Source organism: Balaenoptera borealis (genome assembly GCF_965194805.1).
Source record: "Balaenoptera borealis genome assembly, chromosome: 8".
Lineage (NCBI taxonomy): Eukaryota > Metazoa > Chordata > Mammalia > Artiodactyla > Balaenopteridae > Balaenoptera > Balaenoptera borealis.
Window position 1 is genome coordinate 84,891,323 of NC_138865.1, and position 26,955 is coordinate 84,918,277.

Sequence of the window (26,955 nt, forward strand, 5' to 3'; positions counted from 1 at the left end):
AATAGTGCTGCAGTGAACATTAGGATGCCTGTATCTTTTCAGGTTATTGTTTTTCTGGATATATGACAGGAGTGGGATTGCAGGATCATATGGTAGCTCTGTTTTTACTTTCTTGAGGAACCTCCATACTGTTCTCCATAGTGGCTATACCAATTTACATTCCCACCAACAGCGTAGGAGGGTTCCCTTTCCTCCAAACCCTCTCCAGCATTTATTATTTGTAGACTTCTTAAATTTTTTATTTTATATTATAGTTGATTAACAATGTTGTGTTAGTTTCAGGTGTACACTAATTTCATTCAGTTATACATACACATGTGTCTATTCTTTTTCAAATTCTTTTCCCATTTAGGTTATTATAGAATACTGAGCAGAGTTCCCTGTGCTATATAGTAGGTCCTTGCTGGTTATCTATTTTAAATATAGCAGTGTGTACATGTCAATCCCAAACTCCCAATCTATCTCTCCCTCTCATTCTTCCCCCCCTGGTAACCATAAGTTTGTTCTCTAAGTCTGTGACTCTGTTTCTGTTCTGTAAATAAGTTGATTTATATCATTTTTTTTTAGATTCCACATGTAAGTCATATCATATGGAATTTGTCTTTCTCTTTCTGACTTACTTCACTTAATATGATAATCTCTAGTTGCATCCATGATGCTGCAAGAGGCATTATTTCATTCTTCTTTATGGCTGAGTAATATTCCATTGTATATATGGGCCACATCTTCTTTATCCATTCATCTGTCAATGGATATTTAGGTTGCTTCCATGTCTTGGCTATTGTAAACAGCACTGCAATGAACATTGGGGTACATGTATCCTTTTGAACCATGTTTTTCTCTGGATATATGCCCAGGAGTGGGATTGCTGGAACATATGGTAGCTGTATTTTCAGTTTTTTAAGGAAGCTCCATACTGTTTTCCACAGTGGCTATACCAACTTACATTCCCACCAACAGTGTAGGAGGGGCCCATTTTCTCCACACCCTCTCCATCATTTGTTATTTGTAGACTTTTTAATGATGGCCATTCTGACTGGTGTGAGGTGGTACTTCATTGTAGTTTTGATTTGCATTTCTCTAATAATTAGTGGTGTTGAGCATCTTTTCATGTGCCTCTTGACTATCTGTATGTCTTCTTTGGAGAAACGTCTATTTAAGTCTTCTGTCCATTTTTTGATTGGGTTGTTTGTTTTTTTGATATTGAGCCACATGCACTGTTTGTAAATTTTGGAGACTAATCCCTTGTCGGTTGCATCATTTGCAAATAGTTTCTCCCATTCCATGGGTTGTCTTTTCGTTCTGTTTATGGTTTCCTTTGCTGTGCAAAAGCTTTTAAGTTTAATTAGGTCCCGTTTATTTTTCTTTTTATTTTCATTACTCCAGGAGACAGCTCAAAAAAGATATTGCTGCGATTCATGTAAAAGAGTGTTTTGCCTATGTTTTCCTCTAAGAGTTTTACAGTATCTGGTCTCACATTTAGGTCTTTAATACATTTTGAGTTTATTTTTGTGTATGGTGTTAAAGAATGTTCTAATTTCATTTTTTTACATGTAGCTGTCCAATTTTTCCAGCACCACTTATTGAAGAGACAGTCTTTCTTCCATGGTATAGTCTTGCCTGCTTTATCATAGATTAATTGACCATAGGTGCTTGGGTTTATCTCTGGGTTTTCTGTCCTATTCCATTGATCTATATTTCTGTTTTTGTGCCAGTACCATACTGTCTTGATGACTGTAGCTTTGTAGTATAGTCTGAAGTCAGGGAGCCTGACTTCTTCAGCTCTGTTTGTCTTTCTCAAGACTGCACTGGCTGCTCAGGGTCTTTTTTGTCTCCATACAAACTTAAAAATTTTTTGTTCTAGTTCTGTGAAAAATGCCATTGGTAATTTGATAGGGATTGCATTGAAACTGTAGATTGCCTTGGGTAGTATAGTCATTTTCACAATATTGATTCTTCCAATCCAAGAACATGGTACTTCTTTCCATCTGTTTGTGTCATCATCGATTTCTTCCATCAGCATGTTGTAGTTTTCAGAGTACAGGTCTTTTGTCTCCTTAGATAGATTTATTCCTAGGTATTTTATTCTTTTTGATGCAGTGGTAAATGGGATTCTTTTTTTTTTTTTAATTCGAGTATAATTGCTTTAAAATGTTGTGTTAGTTTCTGCTGTACAACAAAGTGAATCAGCTATATGTATACATATATCCCCTTCCTCTTGGACGTCGCTCCCACCCCACCCACCCATACCACCCATCTAGGTCATCACAGAGCACAGAGCTGAGCTCCCTGTGCTATACAGCAGGTTCCCACTAGCTATCTATTTTACACATGGTAGTGTATACATGTCAATCCTAAGCTCCCAATTCATCGCACCCTCCCCTTCCCCCATGTCCATCCTTCTGTTCTCTACATCTAAGTCTCTATTCCTGCCCTGCAAATAGGTTCGTCTGTACCATTTTTCTAGATTACAAATATATGCATTAATATACAGTATTTGTTTTTCTCTTTCTGACTTACTTCACTCTGGATGACAGACTCTGGGTCCATCCACATCTCTCCAAATGACCCAATTTTGTTACTTTTTATGGCTAAGTAATAGTCCATTTGTATATATGTACCACACCTTTATCCATTCGTCTGTCAATGGGCATTTAGGATGCTTCCATGTTCTGTCTATTGTAAATAGTGCTGAACTCAACATTGGGGTACATGTGTCTTTTTGAATTATGGTTTTCTCAGGGTGTATGCCCAGGAGAGGGATTGCTGGGTCATACCGTAGTTCTATTTTTAGTTTTTTAAGGAACCTCCATACTGTTCTCCATAGTGGCTGTATCAATTTACATTCCCACCAACAGTGCAAGAGGGTTCCCTTTTCTCCACATCCTCTCCAGCATTTATTGTTTGTAGATTTTTTGATGATGGCCATTCTCACTGGTGTGAGGTGATAACTCATTGTAATTTTGATTTGCATTTCTCTAATAATTTGTGATGTTGAGCATCTTTTCATGTGCCTCTTGGCCATCTGTATGTCTTCTTTGGAGAAATGTCTATTTAGGTCTTCTGACCATTTTTGGATTGGGTTATTTGTTTTTTTGATATTGAGCTGCATGAGCTGCTTGTATATTTTGGAGATTAATCCTTTGTCAGTTGCTTCATTTGCAAATATTTTCTCCCATTCTGAGGGTTGTCTTTTTGTCTTGTGTATGGTTTCCTTTGTTGTGCAAAAACTATTAAGTTTAATTAGGTCCCATTTGTTTATTTTTGTTTTCATTTTCATTACTGTAGGAGGTGGCTCAAAAAAAATCTTGCTGTGGTTTATGCCAATGAGTGTTCTGCCTATGTTTTCCTCTAAGAATTTTATAGTGTCCAGTCTTACATTTATATATTTAAACCATTTTGAGTTTATTTTTGTGTATGGTGTTAGGGAGTGTTCTAATTTCATTCTTTTACATGTAGCTGTCCAGTTTTCCCAGCACCACTTATTGAAGGGACTGTCTTTTCTCCAGGGTATATTCTTGCCTCCTTTGTCATAGATTAGGTGACCATATATGCGTGGGTTTATCTCTGGGCTTTCTATCCTGTACCATTGATCTATATTTCTGTTTTTGTGCCAGTACCATACTGTCTTGACTACTGTAGCTTTGTAGTATAGTATGAAGTCAGGCAGCCTGATTTCTCCACCTCCATTTATCTTTCTCAAGATTGCTTTGGCTATTCGGGGGTCTTTTGTGTTTCCATACAAATTGTGAAATTTTTTGTTCTAGTTCTGTGAAAAGTGTCATTGGTAATTTGATAGGGATTGCACTGAAACTGTAGATTGCTTTGGGAAGTATAGTCATTTTCACAATATTGATTCTTCCAATCCAAGAATATGGTATATCCCTCAATCTCCATCTGTGTCATCTTTGATTTCTTTCATCAGTGTGTTATATTTTTCTTAGTACAGGTCTTTTGTCTCCTTAGGTAGGTTTATTCCTAGGTATTTTATTCTTTTTGTTGCAATGGTAAATTGGATTTTCTTTAATTTCTCTTTCTGATCTTTCATTGTTAGTGTATAGGAATGCTAGAGATTACTTTTTTGTTCGATTTTTTTTTATCAGTTATCTATTTTATACATATTAGCGTATATATGTCAATCCCAATCTCCCAATTCATCACACAACCACCGCCCACTTTGCCCCCTTGGTGTCCATATGTTTGTTCTCTACATCTGTGTCTGCAAGAGATTTCTGTTCATTAACTTTGTATCCTGCTACTTTACCAAATTCATTGATTAGTTCTAGTAGTGTTATGGTGGCATTTTTAGGATTCTCTATGTATAGTATCATGTCATCTGCAAACAGTGACAGTTTTACTTCTTCTTTTCCAATTTGTATTCCTTTTATTTCTTTTTCTCCTCTGATTGCCATGGCTACGACTTGCAAAACTATGTTGAATAATGGTGAGAGTGGACATCCTTGTCTTGTTCCTGATCTTAGAGGAAATGCTTTCAGTTTTTCACCATTGAGAATGATGTTTGCTGTGCATTTGTCGTATATGGCCTTTATTATGGTGAGGTAGGTTCCCTCTGTGCCCACTTTCTGGAGCGTTTTTATCATAAATGGGTATTGAATTTTGTCAAAAGCTTTTTCTGCATCTTTTGAGATGATCATATGGGTTTTATTCTTTCATTTGTTAATATGGTGTATCACATTGATTTGCATATATTGAAGAATCCTTGCATCCCTGGGATAAATCCCACTTGATCATGGTGTATGATCATTTTAATGTGTTGGATTCTGTTTGCTAGTATTTTGTTGAGGATTTTTATGTCTATGTTCATCAGTGATATTGGTCTGTAGTTTTTTTTTGTGACATCTTTGGTTTTGGTATCAGGGTGATGGTGGCCTTGTAGAATGAGTTTGGGTATGTTTCTCCCTCTGCAATTTATTGGACGAGTTTGAGAAGGATAGCTGTTAACTCTTTTCTAAATGTTTGATAGAATTCACCTGTGAAGCCATCTGGTCCTGGGCTTTTATTTGTTGGAAGATTTTTAATTACAGTTTCAATTTCATTACTTGTGATTGGTCTGTTCGTACTTTATATTTCTTCCTGGTTCAGTCATGGAAGGTTGTACCTTTCTAAGAATTTGTCCATTTCTTCCAGGTTGTCCATTTTATTGGCATATAGTTGCTTGTAGTAATTTCTTATGATCCTTTGTATTTCTATGGTGTGAGTTGTAATTTCTCCTTTATCATATCTAATTTTATTGGTTTGAATCCTCTCCCTTTTTTTCTTGATGAGTCTGGCTAAAGGCTTATCAATTTTGTTTATCTTCTCAAGGAAGCTTTAGTTTTATTGATCTTTATTGTTTTCTTCATTTCTGTTTCATTCATTTCTGCTCTGATCTTTATGATTTCTTTCCTTCTATTAACTTTGGGGGCTTTTTGTTCTTCTTTCTCTAGTTGTTTTAGGTATAAGGTTAGATTGTTTATTTGAGATTTTTCTTGTTTCTTGAGGTGAGATTGAATTGCTCTAAACTTCCCTCTTAGAATTGCTTTTGCTGTGTTCCATAGATCCTGGGTCATCATGTTTTCATTGTCATTTGTTTCTATGTATTTTTTGCTTGCCTCTTTGATTTCTTCAGTGATCTCTTGGTTATTTAGTAGCAAATTGTTTATCCTCCATGTGTTTGTGTTTTTTACAGTTTTTTTTCCTGTAATTGATTTCTAATCTCATAATGTTGTGGTTGGAAAAGATGCTTGATATGATTTCAATTTTCTTAAATTTACCAAGACTTGATTTGTGACCCAAGATGTGATCCATCCTGGAGAATGTTCCACGTACACTTGAGAAGAAAGTGTATTCTGCCACTTTCAGGTGGAATGTCCTATAAATATCACTTAAGTCTATCTGGTCTATTGTGTCTTTTAAAGCTTGTGGTGTTTCCTTATTAACTTTCTGTCTGGATGATCTGTCCATTGGTGTAAGTGAGCTGTTAAGGTCCCCCACTATTATTGTATTACTGTCAATTTCCCCTTTTATGGCTGTTAGCATTTGCCTTATGTATTGAGGTGCTCCTATGTTGGGTGCAAAAATATTTATAATTGTTATGTCTTCTTCTTGGATTGATCCCTTGATCATTATGTAGTGTCCTTCCTTAACTCTTGACTATTTTAAAGTCTATTTTATCTGAAATGAGTATTGCTACTCCAGCTTTCTTGTGATTTCCATTTGCATGGAATATCTTTTGCCATCCCCTCACTTTCAGTCTGTATGTGTCCCTAGATCTGAAGTTGGTCTTTTGTAGACAGCATATATACGGGTCTTGTTTTTGTATCCAATCAGCCAGTCTGTGTCTTTTGGTTGGAGCATTTAATCCATTTACATTCAAGGTGATTATCAATATGTCTGTTCCTTTTATCATTTTCTTAATTGATTTGGGTTTGTTTTTGTGGGTCTTTCTCTTCTCTTGTGTTTCCCACTTAGAGATGTTCCTTTAGCATTTGTTGTAAAGCTGGTTTGGTGGTGCTGAATTCTTGTAGTTTTGCTTGTCTGTCAAGCTTTTGATTTCTCCATCGAATCTGAATGAGATCCTTGCTGGGTAGAATAGTCTTGGTTGTAGGTTTTTCCCTTTCATCACTTGAAACATATCCTGCCACACCCTTCTGGCCTGCACAGTTTCTGCTGAAAAATCCACTGATAACATACAAGGGAATCCCCATAAGGTTATTTGTTGCTTTGCCCTTGCTGCTTTTAATAGTTTTTCTTTGAATTTAATTTTTGTTAGGTTGATTAATATGTGTTTCAGTGTGTTTCTCTTTGGGTTTATCCTGTATGGGACTCTCAGCACTTCCTGCACTTGGGTGGCTATTTCCTTTTCCACGTTAGGGAAGTTTTCTGCTATAATCTCTTCAAATATTTTCTCAGACCTTTCTGTTTCTCTTTTTCTTCTGGTACCCCTATAACTCGAATGTTGGTGCATTTAATGTTGTCCCAGAGGTCTGTAAGACTGTCCTCATTTCTTTTCATTGTTTTTTCTTTATTCTGCTCCTCTGCAGTTATTTCCAGCTTTCTGTCTTCCAGCTCACTTATTCGTTCTTCTGCTTCAGTTATTCTGTTGTTCATCACTGTTCTTTAGTTCTTCTAGGCCCTTCTTAAACATTTCTTATATTTTCTCAATCCATGCCTCCATTCTGTTTCTGAGATTTTGGATCATCTTTACTATCATTACTCTGAATTCTTTTTCAGGTAGGTTGCCTATTTATTTCCTCTTCATTTATTTGATCTTGTAGGATTTTACCTTGCTCCTTCATCTGCAACATATTTTTTTGTCATCTCATTTTTTTTGATGGGTGGGGCTGTGTTCCTGTCTTGCTGGTTGTTTTGGCCTGAGGCGTCCAGCACTGGAGTTAGCAGGCAGTTGGGTGGAGCCGGGCCTTGGTGCTGAGATGACCTCTGGGAGAACTCACACTGATGAATATTCCCTGGGGTCTGAGGTTATTTGTTAGTCCAGCGTTTGGACTTGGCGCTCCCACCTCAGGAGCTCAGGCCCAGCCTGGGAACCAAGACCCTGCAAGCCATGTGGTACAGCAAAAAAAAAAAAAAGAGCAGAACAATAAAACAACAAAGAAAGAATAAAAAAATTAGAAAAAGAAAATATTAGAAAAACTCAAAATAAAAATGAAACAACAACAACAAAGCAAAACAGAACCACAACAGCAAAAAAAAAAAAAAAAACAGAAAAGGCCTTGATGGGACAGTGGCATGGGGGTGGGGCGGGGGGGCCTTAGGTTCAGGATCCACATGGCCAGAGGGGGCCCTGGAGTCAGAGGTTCAGGCCTGGGACCCCCAGCAGGCTCACCAGGGCCTGAGCAGGCAGGGGAGATGCTGGCCACATTACCCTCTGATCTCCCAATCCCAGGAAGGTCTCTCCCCATCCCTGTTGATCCCCCCACTGTGAGTGGGCCCCTCCGAGCATGGGAACCCCTCCTTTCCCCCAGCCACCCCTCAGGGGTGCTGGGCCCATCCCACCTCCTCTCCACCACGTCCTACCCACAGGCTGTGGGACTGTATGTTTCTTGCTTCTGGTGTCTGCCCCCTGGTGGGTGAGGCTGGTCTAGAGGCTTGTGCAGGCTTCCTGGTGCAAGGGGCTGGTGCCTGCTCACTGGTGGGTGGAGTTGGGTCTTAGCCCTCTCTTGGGCAGGGCCATTGCAAGGAGCGTGTCTAGAGGTGTCTGTGAGCTCAGGGAGCCTGTCTGTTGATGTGTAGGACTTTTCCCCATCCTGTTGTTTGTTTGGCCTGAGGCATCCCAGCACTGGAGCCTACAGGCTGTTGAGTGGATCCAGGTCTTGGTGCTCATGTCCCAAGCAAGATGTCTGTCAGCCTTCAGATGAGTACTCCCAGATATGTTCACCACGAACTTTTATGTCCCAAGAGAGAGCAGCAGCCACTTCCCACCTTCCCAGGAGACCCTCCAAGACCAGCAAGTAGATCTGGCCCAGGCTCCTATGAAGTCACTGCTCTTGCCCTGGGTCATGGCGTGCATGAGACTTTGAGTGCATCCTCCAAGAGTGGAGTCTCTGTTTCCCCCAGTCCTGTGGAGCTCCTGTGATTCAAGACCCACTGGCCTTCAAAGCCAAATGCTCTGGGTTCTCCTCCTCCCAATGCCAGACCCCCAGGCTGGGGAGCCTAACATGGGGCTTAGAACTCTCACTCACATGGGAGAACTTCTGCAGTATAATTATTCTCCAGTTTGTGGGTCACCCACCCAGAGGGTGTGGGATTTTATTATATCGTGAGTGCACCCCTCCTACCATCTCATTGTGGTTTCTTCTTTGTCTTTGGATGTAGAATATCTTTTTTGGTAGGTTCCAGTATTTTTTATTGATGGTTGTTCAGCAGTTAGTTGTGATTTTGGTGTTCTCATGGGAGGAGGTGAGCTCAAGGTCTTCTATTCCACCATCTTGTCTTCTCCCTTTGACTATCCAATTCTAATCTCCAACCAAGATGGGCTCAAACCCACCTTTCAAATGTGAAATTATTCTGGCAAGTTATTTTAGCTAAAGTTTTCATATAGCAGGGTTACAGTTAGTTAGCCAAGAACATAAGACTTTTCAAATATGACCTTGAATATGACTGATTATAAAATATTATATGAAAGAAACCCTTGTAAATCATAACTTTGACTTGTCCTGTCTTTTGAGAAAATGAGAAAACGCCTTTTTTCATTGTAAAGTTATGTAAATCTCTGAAAATAACCACCTTGTGTAATTAAGTGTCTTAGGTCAAATTCCCCTGAAGCATACTCTGTGACAGGGATTTAAATATGCATGATAAATTGAGGGAATGCTCTTGAGGAAATGTCCTGTAAGGGAGGGAGTGAAGCAGGATAGAGAAGGAGTAAGAACTGGGCAAGGATGTGGAATATAAATTGTACCACAAAATTGTATTCCTGAGAGGAAGGGTCTTATCAGCCATCAGCTATGGCCCTTCCTTGGGATGGAGGCTGATACTTAGATGGCAGAGGAGTAAGACGTGGAGATCACCTTCCTCCCCACAAATACATCAAAACTACATCGATATGTGGAACAGCTCCTAGAGAACACCTACTGAACTCTGGCAGAAAACCTGAGACTTCCTAAAAGGTAAGAAAATCCCCACGTACATGGATAGGGCAAAAGAGAAAAGGAAAAACAGAGACAAAAGAATAGGGATGGGAGCAGCACCTCTGGGAGGGAGCTGTGAAGGAGGAAAAGCTTCCACAGACTAGGAAGCCCCTTCACTGGCGGAGACAGGGGGTGGGGGTGGGGGGGGAAGCTTCAGAGCCATGGATGAGAGTACAGCAACAGGGGTGCAGAGGTCAAAGTGGAGAGGTTCCCACACAGAGGATCGGTGCCAACCAGCACTCACCAGCCTGAGAGGCTTGTCTGCTCACCTGCTGGGGCAGGTGGGGGATGGGAGCTGAGGCTCAGGCTTCGGAGGTCAGACCCCAGGGAGAGGACTGGGGTTGGCTGTGTGGAGACAGCCTGAAGGGGGCTATCGTGCCACAACTAGCTGGGTGGCAGTCAGGGAAAAAGTCTAGACCTGCCAAAGAGGCAAGGGACCATAGTTTCAGGGTGTGCGAAGAGAGGGGATTCCTTCCCCATGTGCCCACAGAAGGCAGAGCACCACCTAAGCAAGCTCCAGAGATGGGTGTGAGCCGCAGCTATCAACTCGGACCCCAGAGACAGGCATGAAATGCTAATGCTGCTGCTGCTGCCACCAGGAATCCTGTGTGCAAGCACAGGTCACTACCCACACCCCATCTGGGAGCCTGTGCAACACGCCACCGCCAGGGTCCTGAGATCCAGGGACAACATCCCTGGGAGAACACACGGCATGCCTCAGGCTGTTGCAATGTCACACCAGCCTCTGCCACCACAGGCTTGCCCCTCATTCCAGTTATGACTACCGTACCCCTCCCTCTCCCCAGCCTGAGAGAACCCTAATCATCCACTGCTTTAACCCCCTCCTGTCTGGGCAGGGAACAGATGCCTGAGGGCGACCTACACAGAGGTGGAGCCAAAACCAAAGCTGAACCCCAGGTACTGTGCAAACAGAGAACAGAAAGGGAAATTTCTCCATGCAGCCTCAGGAGCAGTGGATTAAATCCCCACAATCAACCTGATGAACGCTGCATCTGTAGAATACCTGAATAGGCAACGAATGGTCCCAAAATTGAGGTGGTGGAATTTGGGAGCAAATGTAGACTTGGGGTTTGCTGTCTGCAACTGATTCATTTCTGTTTTTAGTGCTTGTTATCATTGGTGGATTTGTTTATTGGTTTGGTTGCTCTCTTTTTTTTAATTTTATTATTTTTTATTTATTTTTCTTCTTCCTTTTCATCTGAGCTGTGTGGCTAACAGGGTCTTGGTGCTCCGGCTGGGTGTCAGGCCTGAGCCTCCGAGGTGGGAATGCCTAGTCCAGGACACTGGACCACCAGAGACCTCCCAGCCCCAGGTAATGTCAATCAGCGAGAGCTCTCCCAGAGATCTCTGTCTCAACACTAAGACCCAGCTCCACCCAACGGCCAGCAAGCTCCAGTGCTGGACATCCCATGCCAAACAACTAGCAAGACAGGAACACAACCCCACCCATTAAGTTCACAGATACCCCAAAATACACCACTGGACGCAGCCCTGTCCACCAGAAAGACAAGATCCAGCCCCACCCACCAGAACACAGGCACCAGTCCCCTCCACCAGGAAGCCTACACAAGCCACTGAAACATCATGCACAGGGGGCAGACACCAAAAACAATGAGAACTACAAACCTGCAGCCTGAGAAAAGGAGATCCAAAACACAGTAAGTTAAACAAAATGAAGAGACAGATAAATATGCAGCAGATGAAGGAGCAAGGTAAAAACCCACCAGACCAAACAAATGAAGAGGAAAATAGGCAGTCTACCTGAAAAAGAATTCAGAGTAACGATAGTAAAGATGATCCAACATCTTGGAAATAGAATGGAGAAAATACAAGAAACGTTTAACAAGGACCTAGAAGAACTAAAGAGCAAATAAACAGTGATGAAAAACACAATAAATGAAACTAAAAATTCTCTAGAAGGAATCAATAGCAGAATAAGGATAAGTGACCTAAAAGAGTGGAAATAACTGCCACAGAGCAGAATAAAGAATGAGCAGAATTGAGGACAGAGACCTCTGTTGTCTCAGAGAACTCTGGGACAACATTAAACACACCAACATTCAAAAAATAGGGGTCCCAGAAGAAGAAGAGAAAAAAAAAGGGTCTCAGAAAATATTTGAAAAGATTACAGTTGAAAACTTCCCTAATATGGGAAAGGAAATGGTCAATCAACTCCAGGAAGTTCAGAGAGTCCCATACAGGATAAATCCAAGGAGGAACATGCCAAGACACGTATTAATCGAACTATCAAAAATTAAATACAAAGAAAAATATTAAAAGCAGCAAGGGAAAAGCAACAAATAACATACAAGGGAATCCCCATAAGGTTAACAGCTGATCCTTCAGCAGAAACTCTGCAAGACACAAGGGAGTGGCAGGACATATTTAAAGTGTCGAAAGGGAAAAAACTACAACCAAGATTACTCTACCCAGCAAGGATCTCATTCAGATTTGACAGAGAAAGCGAAAGTTAAGAGAATTCAGTACCTCCGAAGCATCTGTACAACAAATGCTAAAGGAACTTCTCTAGGCAGGAAACACAAGAGAAGGAAAAGACCTACAAAAACAAATCAAAAACAATTAAGAAAATGATAATAGGAACATTCATATCGATAATCACCTTGAATGTAAATGGATTAAATGCTCCAAAGAAAAGACACAGACTGGCTGAGTGGATCCGAAAACAAGAGACATATATATGCTGTCCACAAGAGACCCACTTCAGACCTAGAGACACATACAGACTGAAAGTGAGGGGATGGAAAAAGATATTCCATGCAAATGGAAATCAAATGCTGAAGTAGCAATTCTCATATCAGAACAAATAGACTTTAAAATAAAGACTGTTACAAGAGACACAGAAGGACACTGAGTAAGGATCAAGGGATCAATCCAAGAAGAAGATGTGACAATTGTAAATATTTATGCACTCAACATAGGAGCACCTCAATACATAAGGCAAATGCTGACAGCCATAAAAGGGGAAATCACCAGTAACACAATAATAGGGGACACTAACACCCCACTTTCACTAAGGGACAGATCGTCCAAAATGAAAATAAATAAGGAAACACAAGGTTTAAATGACATATTAGACAAGATGGACTTTATAGGACATTCCATCCAAAAACAGAATACACTTTCTTCTCAAGTGCTCATGGAACATTCTCCAGGAGAAATCACATCTTGGATCACAAATCAAGCCTCGGTAAATTTAAGAAAATTGAAATTGTATCAAGTGTCTTTTCCAACCACAACACTATGAGACTAGATATCAATTACAGGGAAGAAACTGTATAATATACAAACACATGGAGGCTAAACAATATGCTACTAAATAACCAAGAGATCACAGAAGAGATCAAAGAGGATATCAAAAAACACATGACAATGAAAACACGATGACCCAAAACCGATGGGATGCAGCAAAGGCAGTTCTAAGAGGGAAGTTTATAGCAATACAATCCTACCTGAAGGAACAAGAAAAATCTCAAACAACCTAACCTTACACCTAAAGCAGTTAGAGAAGAGAAAGAAGAACAAAAAAATACCCCAAGTTAGTTAGCAGAAGGAAAGAAATTATAATGATCAGATCAGAAATAAATGAAAAAGAAATGAAGTAAACAATATCAAAGATCAATAACACTAAAAGCTGGTTCTTTGAGAAGATAAACAAAATTAATAAACCATTAGCCAGACTCATCAAGAAAAAAAGGGAGAAGACTAAAATCAATAGAACCAGAAATGAAAAAGGAAAAGTAACAACTGATACTGCAGAAATACAAAGGATCATGAGAGATTACTACAAGCAACTATATGCCAATAAAATGGACAACTGGAAGAATTGGACAAATTCTTAGAAAAGCACAACCTTCCAAGACTGAAGCAGGAAGAAATAGAAAATATGAACAGACCTATCACAAGCACTGAAATTGAAACTGTGATTAAAAATCGTCCAACACTGAATGTCAATATTATGACATAGTATGAGTGTGTTTCATGTTTGGTAATTGCAATCATTGTTGCTTTTGTTGTGGTCATCCATGTACAATGCTTGGTGTCACTCTATTTATCTCTTGTAAAAATAAAATACAGTGTGTGTGTGATAAAAAAAAAAAAAAAATCGTCCAACAAACAAAAGCCCAGGACCAGATGGCTTCACAGGCAAATTCTATCAAACGTTTAGAGAAGAGTTAACACATATCCTTCTCAAAGTCTTCCAAAATATAGCAGAGGGAGAAACACTCCCAAACTCATTCTACAAGGCCACCAGCACCCTAATACCAAAACCACACAAAGATGTCACAAGGAAAGAAAACTACAGGCCAATATCACTGATGAACATAGATGCAAAAATCCTCAACAAAATACTAGCAAACAGAATCCAACAGCACATTAAAAGGATCATACACCATGATCAAGTGGGGTTTATCCCAGGAATGCATGGATTCTTCAATATATGCAAATCAATCAATGTGATACACCATATTAACAAACTGAAGGAGAAAAAACATATGATCATCTCAATAGATGCAGAAAAAGCTTTCAACAAAATTCAACACCCATTTATGATAAAAACTCTCCAGTAATTAGGCACAGAGGGAACCTACCTCAACATAATAAAGGCCATATATGACAAACCCACAGCCAACATCGTTCTCAATGCTGAAAAACTGAAACCATTTCCTCAAAAATCAGGAACAAGACAAGGTTGCTCACTCTCACCACTATTATTCAACATAGTTTTGGAAGTTTTTAGCCACAGCAATCAGAGAAGAAAAAGAAATAAAAGGAATCCAAATCAGAAAAGAAGTAAAACTGTCACTGTTTGCAGATGACATGATACTGTACATAGAGAATCCTAAAGATGCTACCAGAAAACTACTAGAGCTAATCAATGAATTTGGTAAAGTAGCAGGATACAAAATTAATGCACAGAAATCTCTTGCATTCCTATACACTAATTATGAACAATCTGAAAGAGAAATTAAGGAAACACTCCCATTTTCCATTTCAACAAAAAGAATAAAATACCTAGGAATAAACCTACCTAAGGAGACAAAAGACCTGTATGCAAAAACTATAAGACACTGATGAAAGAAATTAAAGATGATACAAACAGATGGAGAGATAGACCATGTTCTTAGATTGAAGAAACAACATTGTGAAAATGACTATACTACCCAAAGCAATCTACAGAGTCAATGAAACCCTTATCAAACTACCAATGGCATTTTTCACAGAACTAGAACAAAAAATTTCACAATTTGTATGGAAACACAAAATACCCTGAATAACCAAAGCAATCTTGAGAAGGAAAAACGGAGCTGGAGGAATCAGGCTCCCTGACTTCAGACTATACTACAAAGCTACAGTAATCAAGACAGTATGGTACTGGCACAAAACCAGAAATATAGATCAATGGAACAGGAGAGAAAGCCCAGAGATAAACCCATGCACATATGGTCACCTTATCTTTGATAAAGGAGGCAAGAATATACAGTGGAGAAAAGACAGCCTCTTCAATAAGCAGTGCTGGGAAAATTGCACAGCTACATGTAAGAGAATGAAATTAGAACACTCCCTAACACCATACACAAAAATAAACTCAAAATGGATTAAAGACCTAAATGTAAGGCCAGAGACTATAAAACTCTTAGAGGACAACATAGGCAGAACACTCTATGACATAAATCACAGCAAGATCCTTTTTGACCCACCTCCTAGAGAAAGGGAAATAAAAACAAAAATAAACAAATGGGACCTAATGAAACTTAATAGCTTTTGCACAGCAATGGAAATCATAAACAAGACGAAAAGACCACCCTCAGAATGGGAGATAGTATTTTCAAATGAAGCAACTGACAAAGGATTAATCTCCAAAATATACAAGCAGCTCATGCAGCGCAATACCAAAAATCAAACAACCCAATCAAAAATGGTCAGAAGACCTAAATAGACGTTTCTCCAAAGAAGATATACAGATTGCCAACAAACACATGAAAGGATGGTCAACATCACTAATCATTAGAGAAATGAAAATCATAACCACAATGAGGTATCACCTCACACTGGTCAGAATGGCCATCATCAAAAAATCTACAAACAATAAATGCTGGAGAGGGTGTGGAGAAAAGGGAACCCTCTTGCCCTGTTGATGGGAATATAAACTGATACAGTGACTATGGAGAACAGTATGGAAGTTCCTGAAAAACTAAAAATAGGACTACCATATGACCCAGCAATCCCGCTACTGAGCATATACCCTGAGAAAACCATAATTCAAAAAGAGACATGTACCACAATGTTCATTGCAGCACTATTTACAGTAGCCAGGACATGGAAGCAAGCTTAGTGTCCATCGACAGATGAATGGATAAAGAAGATGTGGCCCATATATACCACGGAATATTACTCAGCCATAAAAAGAAACGAAATTGAGTTATTTGTAGTGAGGTGGATGGACCTAGAGTCTGTCATACAGAGTGAAGTAAGTCAGAATGAGAAAAACAAATACCGTATGCTACACATATATGGAGTCTAAAAAAAAAAAATTGGTTCTGATGAACCTAGTGGCAGGACAGGAATAAAGACACAGACGTAGAGATTGGACTTCAGGACACGGGGAGGCTGAAGGGTAAGCTGGGACGAAGTGAGAGCGTAGCATTGACATATATACACTACCAAATGTAAAATAGTTAGCTAGTGGGGAGCAGCTGCATAGCACAGGGAGATCAGCTTGGTGCTTTGTGACCACCTAGAGGGGTGGGATAGGGAGGGTGGGAGGGAGATGCAAGAGGGAGGAGATATGGGGATATATGTATACATATAGCTGATTTACTTTGTTATACAGCAGAAGCTAACACAACATTGTAAAGCATTTATACTCCAATAAAGATATTTAAAAAAAAAAAGAACCCATGAATTAAAAGCAGTTTCTACAGTGTCAGAGGTCATCAGTGAGCTGTTACAGCCACCATTCACAGCAGCCTGTTAATAGGGACTGGGTAGGGCACCAAAACAATGTCTAACAGAAACCACTCCTTGGATTGCCCAAAGACACTTGTTTCTCACATTTCATTCAGTCTATCTAGTACCCAATCCCAGCTGCTCCAGGATTCTATGATTATAATTCCTAGGGACATTTACAAGAGGGAATTTGTGGGTCAAACTATGGCACTTGGTGTTGCAGTTAGACCCTGATCATAATTGGTATTACTATGTCCATCCTTCACCATCAACTGTAGACTTCTCTCACTCCTAGCTCTTACTTCTGGTTCTCTATGTGGTTAACCTGATGGCATGACCCAGATGCTCACCACTAAGGGATCTCAGGCCCTTATACGGCCGTAGTGGTACTTGCCCACTTACAGTTCAGCTGAGCATAGGTGTACCAAGAGATGCCTAAGTGAATTACCTTAATACCAAACATATTCTTCCCTGCCCCATTATGTAGCAGCAGCCCTACCACTTACAATGATCAGAGACAGTTACCCCTGCCAGTGTGGTAACTCCTTTCTGTGCCTACTGGTCTACTCGCTCAGGGAGCTCAGAGTGATCATGCGACAGCCTTAACTTTAAATTGAGTGAGACTCTGACTGTGTCCTCTGGTGGAAGTATCTCCCCATCTGGGAACTGGGACAATTAGACTGACAGTACCAAGTTGTGAGCATGGGAAGCACAAATTCCCCCATCAGGTCTCTGGGAGTAATGAAAAGCAGGCCCCTTTTACTTTTACCCTTTGGTTCCCAGACTCATGTATTCTACCCACTTGGCACTCAGTCCCACATAATAGTCACCCCTCCACTTGAGCCTCAACATTCTGAAAGCCAATGGAATTCAGATGTAGTGCTGGGAAAATTGGGAGGGTGAGCGTCTTAGACTGCTCCCTCTGAAACAGAGCCTGAGTAAAGGGTCTGAACGTAAGAGGCTTATTTGGGTGATGATTACAGGAAGCCCTCACAGAGGAGTGGGGAAATAAAACAGGGAAGAAAAGGAAAACAATACACATGCATTAATGAACCAAGTTACTGCCCTTGGCAACTTGGAATCAATCCCAATAGCAACCTTTGGAGAGATTGTGGAATACACCTCAGAGTTTTCCACCTGAGGGGCTAGGAAACTAGAGTATTTATTCTCCAATTCCCATCCATAATTGGCTGAGGACTACTCTTCATTTTGCCCTCCGTGTGGGTTAGAGAGAGCCCTCAGATGTAGAGTTATAGAAGTTAGCAGTAAGACACTGCTGGTGAGTATGGGAATGGTGAATGCCGAGGGCATATGGTAAAGGCACCAACAGAATTTATTGCAGGTAGGTTTCCACCACGCAATGAAACAGGGGCTTTTAAGAGATGTTTAGCCTGAGTTACTTAAGGGGAAAGAAGGTGACACCTATCCTTCTCAAATTCTGGATTCTGTGAATGAACGTTTACACACATTACAATTGCATTCATAATTCACTTTGATATAAGAAAACCAGTTCAGAAGGTTGCTATGTATACCACCAGAGCCATGAGGAGAACAGCTGGACTGCAGCTGAGAATTTGCAATATGGCTCCTAGTGGGCCTCGTTTTCTCCCTTGGTAAAAAGGCAAGCACCTAATTCCAAGGAGTTTCACTTCTGTCAAAAGCATTAAAGTTCTGGGGTAAGAGGAACTATAAAATGACACCATAAAAGAGATCTCAATTTACTGGTAAAGAAGTACAAATGGCACATATCAGAACTGCATTAGCCAAGACCCTATAATTACAGATATTTAATAAAATTAATTTAATAGCCAGTAATCCAAAATTTTAAAAGCACATGTGAGAATCAAATAAAATAAAATTAGAGTGGAGTGCATTTTAGACTTTTAAGGAAATTATGGACTAATGATTTCTGCAGCAATCTTATGACTAAACTACCCCAGACCTCATAAATACTCTGAACTGAGTCTGAAACTCTACAGCAAACCAGACACAGAATCTTCCATGTTTAAGGGTACAACAATAATTTTAATTTACTTACTTGAGAGGAACAAACACAAAGAGCTTCAACAAAAACAATAGTATGGTAAAGTAGAATGAATATAAGGCTTTATAGTCAGAAGATCTGGGTTTGGGTCTTATCTTCAGGAATTACATGACTAGGAAAACATGAGGAAGGTTTCTAAGCTTCACTGAGCCTATTTCCTGAAAGTAATAACCATGATACCTTTCTATACACAGTATTGCAGAGTTATATTAGCTGAGATAATATATATAAAAGTACTTTGTAAGCCACGTAGGTTCAACATGATTAACATCTTAGTTTATATTACAATGATAAAAGTGCAGAGCAATTAACCAGATCCAACAAATAAAAACCCTATTCCATGCAATTAGAAAGCAAAGATGGGTGCTATGCAGTAAAGGTGATTTTGTGTAGACTACTGAAAAAAGGAAATTTTGTTGAATCACTGTGCTAGTGACTTCTATTCCTTACATTTATCTGGTCCTCTCTTCTCCTGGACATATGAGGATGTACTTTCCCCTGCCCCTTTGGAACTGGACAGAGCTACGTGACTAGTTCTAAGATAACAGTCTGTTAGCAGAAGTGATGGCTGACCCTATTGAGCTAAAGCTTTAACTGCCAATGCAAAACCCTCCAGCACTCTCTTTCCCTACCAAGGTGACTGAGGAGGTCTCAGTTGAGATAGTGGAACCAAAAGATCCAAGCCACCTGGAAAATGAGTTTCCAATTGGAGGACCGTTGCCCTGGAAGTTCACCTGGACCCACAGTAGGCTTTGCATGAGCAGGAAATAAACCTCTGTGACACTTTGAGTTTGTTTTGTTTATTGATTTTTGTTACTGCAGCATAATTCAGCCTATCCTGACTAGAATAATCACTGAGATCTTTATCAGGGGCTTCTGTGTTTCTACATATGACACAACCACACAGCTCTGACGATGTTGAACTTTAGGCATCTGAATCTACATATGAATATAATCATATATGCTGTTAATCAAGAAAAGTTTCTGTATCAATATTATTCAAACCCTTCAATTCACTAACTTGAATTAGGCTGCATCTTAGGCTGCATCTTCACAATGCTAGAAAAATTGGTTGGTTTAGTAAATTCAGAAGAAAAAAAAAGTTCCTTTCCCTCACTCACGAGTGTGCTTCCACAGACATGGTTACAGAGTCACTACTGAATTTTTCCACTATCCCAAATTTATTTTATATTATTTATTAAATATGTAGTATAATGCACCTGGCTAATTGCAATGTGGTTTCCAAGACAAGAGGATGGAGATGATTTTGTTATTATTTATTTATGATCTCTCACATTCTTCTAAAAGGATTGGGGATACAAATGATAAATTATTCTCCAATTTCCTTAACTGGTCTTGTTCCATAGCAAATCACATTGCAATGAACCAATCACAAAAGACCTGGAATTAAGTATAATGGCATTGGATATGTCCATTTATAAATATTGTAAAATATGGATTATAAATCAGTAAAAGAGCACCCAGAAAGATGTCTCTACCATTACCACAAAATCTCCATGACTTTGGGCAAATTATTTATGTTCTGTTACCATTTCTATATCTATAAAATTGGGAACGTGTTGGTCATTTCAGACATACCATATTGGCAAAGACAGGTAGTACTGGGGAAGGGGAACTTATATAGAGAATAAGAAAACATTCCAAAGGGCATTCAGCTCATTGGAAAAGAGACTTGCAAAGTAAAATCAAAAAGAATATTTCATTTTAAATTGCAGTGCTTCATCAAGTATATATTTGGTTTTTAATTTCTCTTTTATTTTTAAAGAACTGACTAGGAAAGAATAACTGCCATTTAGAGAGGAGAGTGGTCATGGGGTAGATTTCTGAAAGGGACACTTTGTTTCCTACATGGCTTTGGATCTGCTCATTTAAATACAAATCAGTGTCCCTAACCTTTGAGATATGTGGTTTGGAGTTTTGTTTCTGATTCCCATTTATAGTAAAGACTAATGTAGTGGTTGTCGAAGTGTGGTACCTGACCAGCAGTAGCAACAGCACCTGGGGACTTTTTAGAAATGTACACTCAGCCCCACAGCATCTATTGAATCTAAATCTTGGGGTGGGGCAAGCGCAATCTGCTATAACAAGTCCTGCCTGTGCTTCTGAGGCATGCTCAAGTTTGAGAAACACTGGACAAAATGGCCTTTCCTTAGAAATCTGCAAAAAACACCCTGATCCATTAAATGTATACTAGCATTCAGAGATCAGATATAAATCGAGCACTTGTAAAACCTCTTCTAACATTGAGAATCTATATTTCCTGATTCTCTTAGATTAAGATCTGACACCCTAAATTTCAAAATGGAGCCAGTTTTTATGTTTAAGTAATAAACCCTTGAAAATATGCAATTTATATTTGAAGTGCTGACACAATCTTAGTGATAGCATTGCAAATGGCGACGCTATAATTAAGCTTCGATCTCCTTTGGAAAAAAAAAGGGAGAGAGAACGTGAAGAAGGAGGTTACTGTTCAGTGAACTGCTCTGTCATTTGCTGCAGTGATTCTTAATTGTGTCTCATTACAGCAAGATGATCATTACTCTACTTGTCTGTCTGATTTAGAGACCACTAAAAGTGTCTTGTAACTCGCAGCCGTCTCCCTTGCAACAGTCCTTTGCCTCTCACGCTCATTACTCAGAATCTGTCCAATTATTTGTCATTAAAGTAATAAAAAGGACTGCAGCAGAAAATGTGGGAGGTAACTGTTGGAGGTCTGCCCGGGGAGGAAGAAAAAATGCAAACTGTTTTCAAGGCACTGGGAAGGTGACATCGTTAATTAAGTGTTAGGGAATATGCAAATCAGCCCTACTCTCAAGAGACTGTAATAAAACTGAGAAAACATTATTATCACTGCAAGTAAGAGAAGGCCGTGTTACCCCATCTGGAAGACTGTCATTTTCTGGTGGAGACTCAAGCGAAGAGGGGAGGGGGCCAGGAAGGAGTGAAGAAGGTGGATTGTTCAGGACCATTGAGTGTGCTCAGGCTGTTAAGAGTTCAGAATTAAGGTGTCAACACGGAGGGCCAGTGGATTACAACTTTTAATGAGGGATGTTTGTCTAATCACAGGATTTGCACACCCACTTTCCTCTGCAAAATGACTTACAACTCATCAGCAGGCAGTGTTTTTGTAGGTTAAAGGAAGGGGAGAGGAATTGAGGTGGAGGCTTACAGCTGGCATAGTAGGCATCTTGGGTGTTTTCTAAAGGCGGTAATGAAGCAAATCACTTGAAGGTATGTGACACTTGTTTACTTATTAAAAATACACTGAGCACCAACAGAAGTCTCCGGGCCTTTGCTCAAGCTGAAACGTCTACCCGGAATGCCTTTTCTCCACTCCTACATCTTGTTACTCTGGCTAACTCATTTCTTATCTTGTGAAGTTCACAGTGTCAATTCCTTGTGAAATCTATCCCATTTCCACCCCAGATAAGTACACGCCAAAGCAAGAACAGAGTGCCTGCTATGCCGACACAGCTTCGAGGCAGGTTCTCTTGCTCTCTTATTCTATCCGGGTGGCAGATATTTATATAAAACCTTCTAATACGGAGATATGGGAGTGCTAGTTTCCCAGGCAGACTTTCATTTGATCACAAGGAAATGAAAGTCTTTCTCAGCACCCTTTAGGAAAAATCATCTTGCATCCTGCATTAGTTAGCAACTGCTGCTTAACAAACCATCCCAAAACTTAGATGCTTAATTATTACTCAGGAGTCTATATGTCAGGTGGGCTTACTCATGAGCTTTCACCACCTGGATGTTGGGTAAGAGAGTCTGCAATTGGGTAGGCTGACTCCCTCACATATTTGGGTGTCTTTTGGCTCTGAGTTGGCCTAGAAAGGCCTTAGTCTGGAAAACTGGGATCTTCTTCATGGGGCTCTAATCCTCCAGTAGGTTAGTGTATACTTGTTTACAGGCTGGTGACAGGGTTCTGAGAGAGAGTGTAAGCATGCAACAGGTTGAGGCATAGGCTTGGAATTGGTGCACTCTCACTTTCGTCCATTTTATTAACCAAAGGATCATTGTAGAATCAAAGGGTGGGGAATTCACTTCACCACTTCATGGGAGGAGCTACAATGTCACACTTCAAAGGGCTTGGCGACAGGCAGGATTGAAGAATTGAGGTACTCAATTCTCATTTGTGGCCATGGCCAGAGCTGACTATCCTGTACTGTACAGATCATAGGGGGATCTTACTTATGCCAAGAACACTTCCTCTTAACAGAGAATGAATTTCCTTGCTGCATTAATTTCCTGAGGCTGCTGTAACAAATTACCAGTAACCCAGTGGATTTATTCTCTCACAGTTCTGGAGGCTAGAAGTTCAAAATCTAGCAGGGTCATGCTCCCTCCAGGGTATCTTGGAAAGAATCCTGTCCTTGCCTCTTCTAGCTTCTGGTGGCTCCAGGCATTTCTTAACTTGTGACCATATCACTCCAATCTCTGTCTCCATGGTCACATTGCCTCCTCCCTTTCTGTCTCCTATAAGGACACTTGCCACTGGATCTGCAGCCCACCCCTATAATCTATGATGATGGCCTCCTCTCAAGATCCTTAACTTAATTTGCAAAGACCATTTTTTCCAAATAAGGTGACATTTACAGGTTCTGAGAGTTAGGACATGGACATATCTTTTTCAGGGCCACCATTCAGTCCCCTGCACTTGCCATCACCTTATTACTGTAGCTGACTCAGTTGTGAGACTAGAAATAGCTCTCATCCTCCCTTTATGTAGGTGCGAAAGCAGAAGCCTGAGGAAATGATGAATGGCAAGACTCTGCCAATGATAGTGACTTGGTTGCCCATTCCATGTCCTCTCCCATTCCTGCCCTATTTCAGTCAGTGGTTTCAACTGGGAAATTATATGGGGGAACAGGCTTTTAGAGAACTGTATAGCAGTGTCCTGAGAACTCAAAAAGTGTGGGCAGTGAGTAACTCTGGAATTATTAAACCTGGTCACACATGCCTTAGTCCTCACTAACCCATGTAAATTCCTTTTTAGTTACCTGCTATTATAAAACTAATCAACCCCAAACTTAACATCTTAAATAATGTTATCTCTCATTATAATGGGATTTGACTACACAGGTCTTCTATTTCATTTGGTATCAGCTGGGGCACTAGGATATTGGAAAATCCAAATGGCCTAACTCATATGGCTGGCAGTTGGTACTGGCTGCTGGCTGGAGCTTAGTTAGGGCTGTGGCTAGGGGCCATGGTTCTCCATTGTGTGGGCCTCTCCTTGTAACTGTTTGGGCTTCATTACAGCATGCTGACTTGATTCCAAAGAGGATCATCTCAAGAGGAAGGAAGAAGAATCTGACATTTATTTTAAGGCATGGGCTTAGAAATATTAGACTATCAGTTTGACAGAATTCTATTCGTCAAAGTAGTCAGAAGACCAACAAATATTTAAAGGAAAGAGAAACAAATTCCAATTCCTGATGGAAGTACCTCAGGAACTTAGAGAAACTGGAGTGTTGACAACTATCTTTGGAGGCCAGTTACCACAGCCTTCCTTCCTCTATTCCACCAGCAGGGCTACCACTAGGGTTTCACGAGCATGTGTGGCTGAGTGGGTAAGTGAGGGTTGAAATCCAACTCATGCTCCACTTGCCAAGCCACTTCCCTTGGCTAGAGCAGAGCTGAATCCACTCATGTGGAAGGGATGCCTTTTCCACATTTGCCCTATGGAATAATTGTAGCTTTGTCTACCAGCAGACCCATAAGTTGGCACTGTAACTTCCACTGTCATCGCTCAACAAAACCAAGATTGCTAGCACAGGGATTTTGTAATAGAGCCAAAAGGATGTTGATCCTTTGTTTGAGACTGGCATCTGCTACTTACTAGCTAAGTTGACCTAGACAAGTCACTTAACTCTCTGCAATGGAGTTTCTTCATCTGCAGAATAGAGATGGTAATTTCTGTAATTCTGCCCTTTATTACTCTCACAGTGTGGTAGCGGTCAAGTGATATACATGTAAGACTACTATGGAAAATATAGGCTTCTATGTATATGTGAGTCTTTATCTAAAAAGTATGCTCACTCCCACCTACTTTTGCTGATGCCAATCCCCAGTCTTTGTTTGGAAACTGCAGCACTAAGGGCTATGAAACATTGGCCCAAAGAAATCTGCCTAAAGGAAGTGAGTAAGAATAAGGCATCTGTTGTGATGAAGAAGTCCATATTGGAACAAAGATCATCAGATATTATCACTTCTGTACCTCATTTACCAGGTTCTCTCAACTGTGAAGCATGAGGAGCTAAGAAACAGTCCTAGTTTCTACATCATTCTATATTTATTTTCCAAAGCCCCCCAGGAGGAAGAATGTTACCTGACCACTTTAAATGAGTGCAATGCATGTTGAAAACACAAGGCACTAGGTAAACGATAGATAATTACCAAACACATATTGACATTATGTAAAACACTCTGGCGTTTTTCTGTGCTGTGGTCCATTGAACTATATCGCTGTGATGACCAAATAATGAATTACAGTCCATTTATGAAAGCACTGTGTGTTTAATGCTAACCTTCTCCTACATCTTCTCAGTACCTTGACCATGACAACAATTGTACACACAGGTGGGTCTGATTTCTCATTTTTATAGTTAATGAAAATTCAGACTGATGTTTTATACCCGTGTTTTCCATGCAAAAAATAATTCATCTGCAGAGTGGCCTTGTTATACATTTGCGTGGTAGAATGACTACAAGTACCAACAGATAGCTACAGTTACCCTTGGGAAAAAGGGATAGAATTCATCCATTGTCCAGCATCATATTAATGTAGCAAGATAGGTCCTGATATAACATAGTGTTATTAACCTTTATTATTAATAATAAGCTGCCACTTACTATATGCCAAAACCTATGATGAGCGCACGATATATATATTTACTTTTTTAACTCTCACCCTAAACCTTGCAAGGTAGGTATACCTATCCTAGTTTTATAGATGAAGAATTTGAGGCTAGAGAGGTCACCTAGCCTGTCCAGTGTCACTCAGATAAATGCTGGAACTGGGTTTCAAATCCAGGTCTAACTACCTTCAAATCCCATTCTTTTATATAGCCCATATATGGTACTGAATTCTAGAAAATAATGTTTGTTTTTCTGGTAAGCTTCTTATGTATTTGCAAACTTCATAGCTTTTGGACCAAAGGAAGTAATGAATCCCCTTCAGTCCTATCACTCCACACCCCATTTCTAGAGGAGAAGTTCTGGATTTTACCTCTCATCTGAATTTCAGTAAATTAGGCTATGTGACTTAGACTTTTCAAACTCAAAGTGACAAAAATTCTTCACAGAAGTAGAGGATGTCTCACATGCACCAGCCCATTTGAGTAGCCTTTGTTTAGTCTACTCAAGCCCACTTTGGGACCAGACTCAGTCATGCATAATATCCCAGAACAAACAAATCCAACTCCAGAAGCTTTGGCAAATTTGATGCTAATTTTACTACTTTTTTTTATGGTAATGGAGAATTAACGTCACACATCAGTTTGGCCATAACCTAAAAGAACAATTTTATTAGACCTCTTTGTTTCCCCAGAGTTTCTTCCCCTTTATCATCCAGTTTATGACTACCTTCTCCCTTTTTCTTTACAATCTCCTCAAATGCCCTTTATCAATTTAGTGCTTCCTTCAGTTTGAGTACCCAATTCAGTAATATAAGACTTCAAATAGCAGGAGACTTTAACACCCCACTCACATCAATGGATAGATCTTCCAGATAGAGAATCAATAAAGGCAACAGAGATCCTAAATGATACAATAGACCAGTTAGACTTAATTAATATTTTCAGGAAATTACATCCAAAAATAAACAGAATACACATTCTTTTCAAGTGCACATGGAACATTTTCTAGGATTGACCACATACTAGGGCACAAAACAAGCCTCAACAAATCTAAGAGTATGGAAATTATCTCAAGCATCTTTTCCGACCACAACAGCATGAAACTAGAAATTAACCACAGAAAAAGAAATGAGGAAAAAACAATTACATGGAGACTAAACAACATGCTGCTAAAAAACCAATGGGTCAATGATGAAATCAAAGAGGAAATTTAAAAATACCCTTGAGACAAATGACAATGAAAACACAACCATACAAAATCTATTGCCTGCAGCAAGAGCAGTTCTTAGAGGGAAGTTCATAGCGATACAGGCCTTCCTCAAAAAACAATGCAGAAAAATCTCAAATAACCTAAACTACCACTTAAAAGAATTAGAAAAAGAAGAAC

At 39.9% G+C, this 26,955-nt stretch overlaps 1 long non-coding RNA gene across 1 annotated transcript in view; it reads right to left on the minus strand.

Annotated features, from left to right (window-relative positions):
- LOC309633133 overlaps positions 1 to 26,955 on the minus strand; it is a 452,881-nt gene that overhangs the window by 331,692 nt on the left and 94,234 nt on the right. The window lies entirely within an intron of this gene.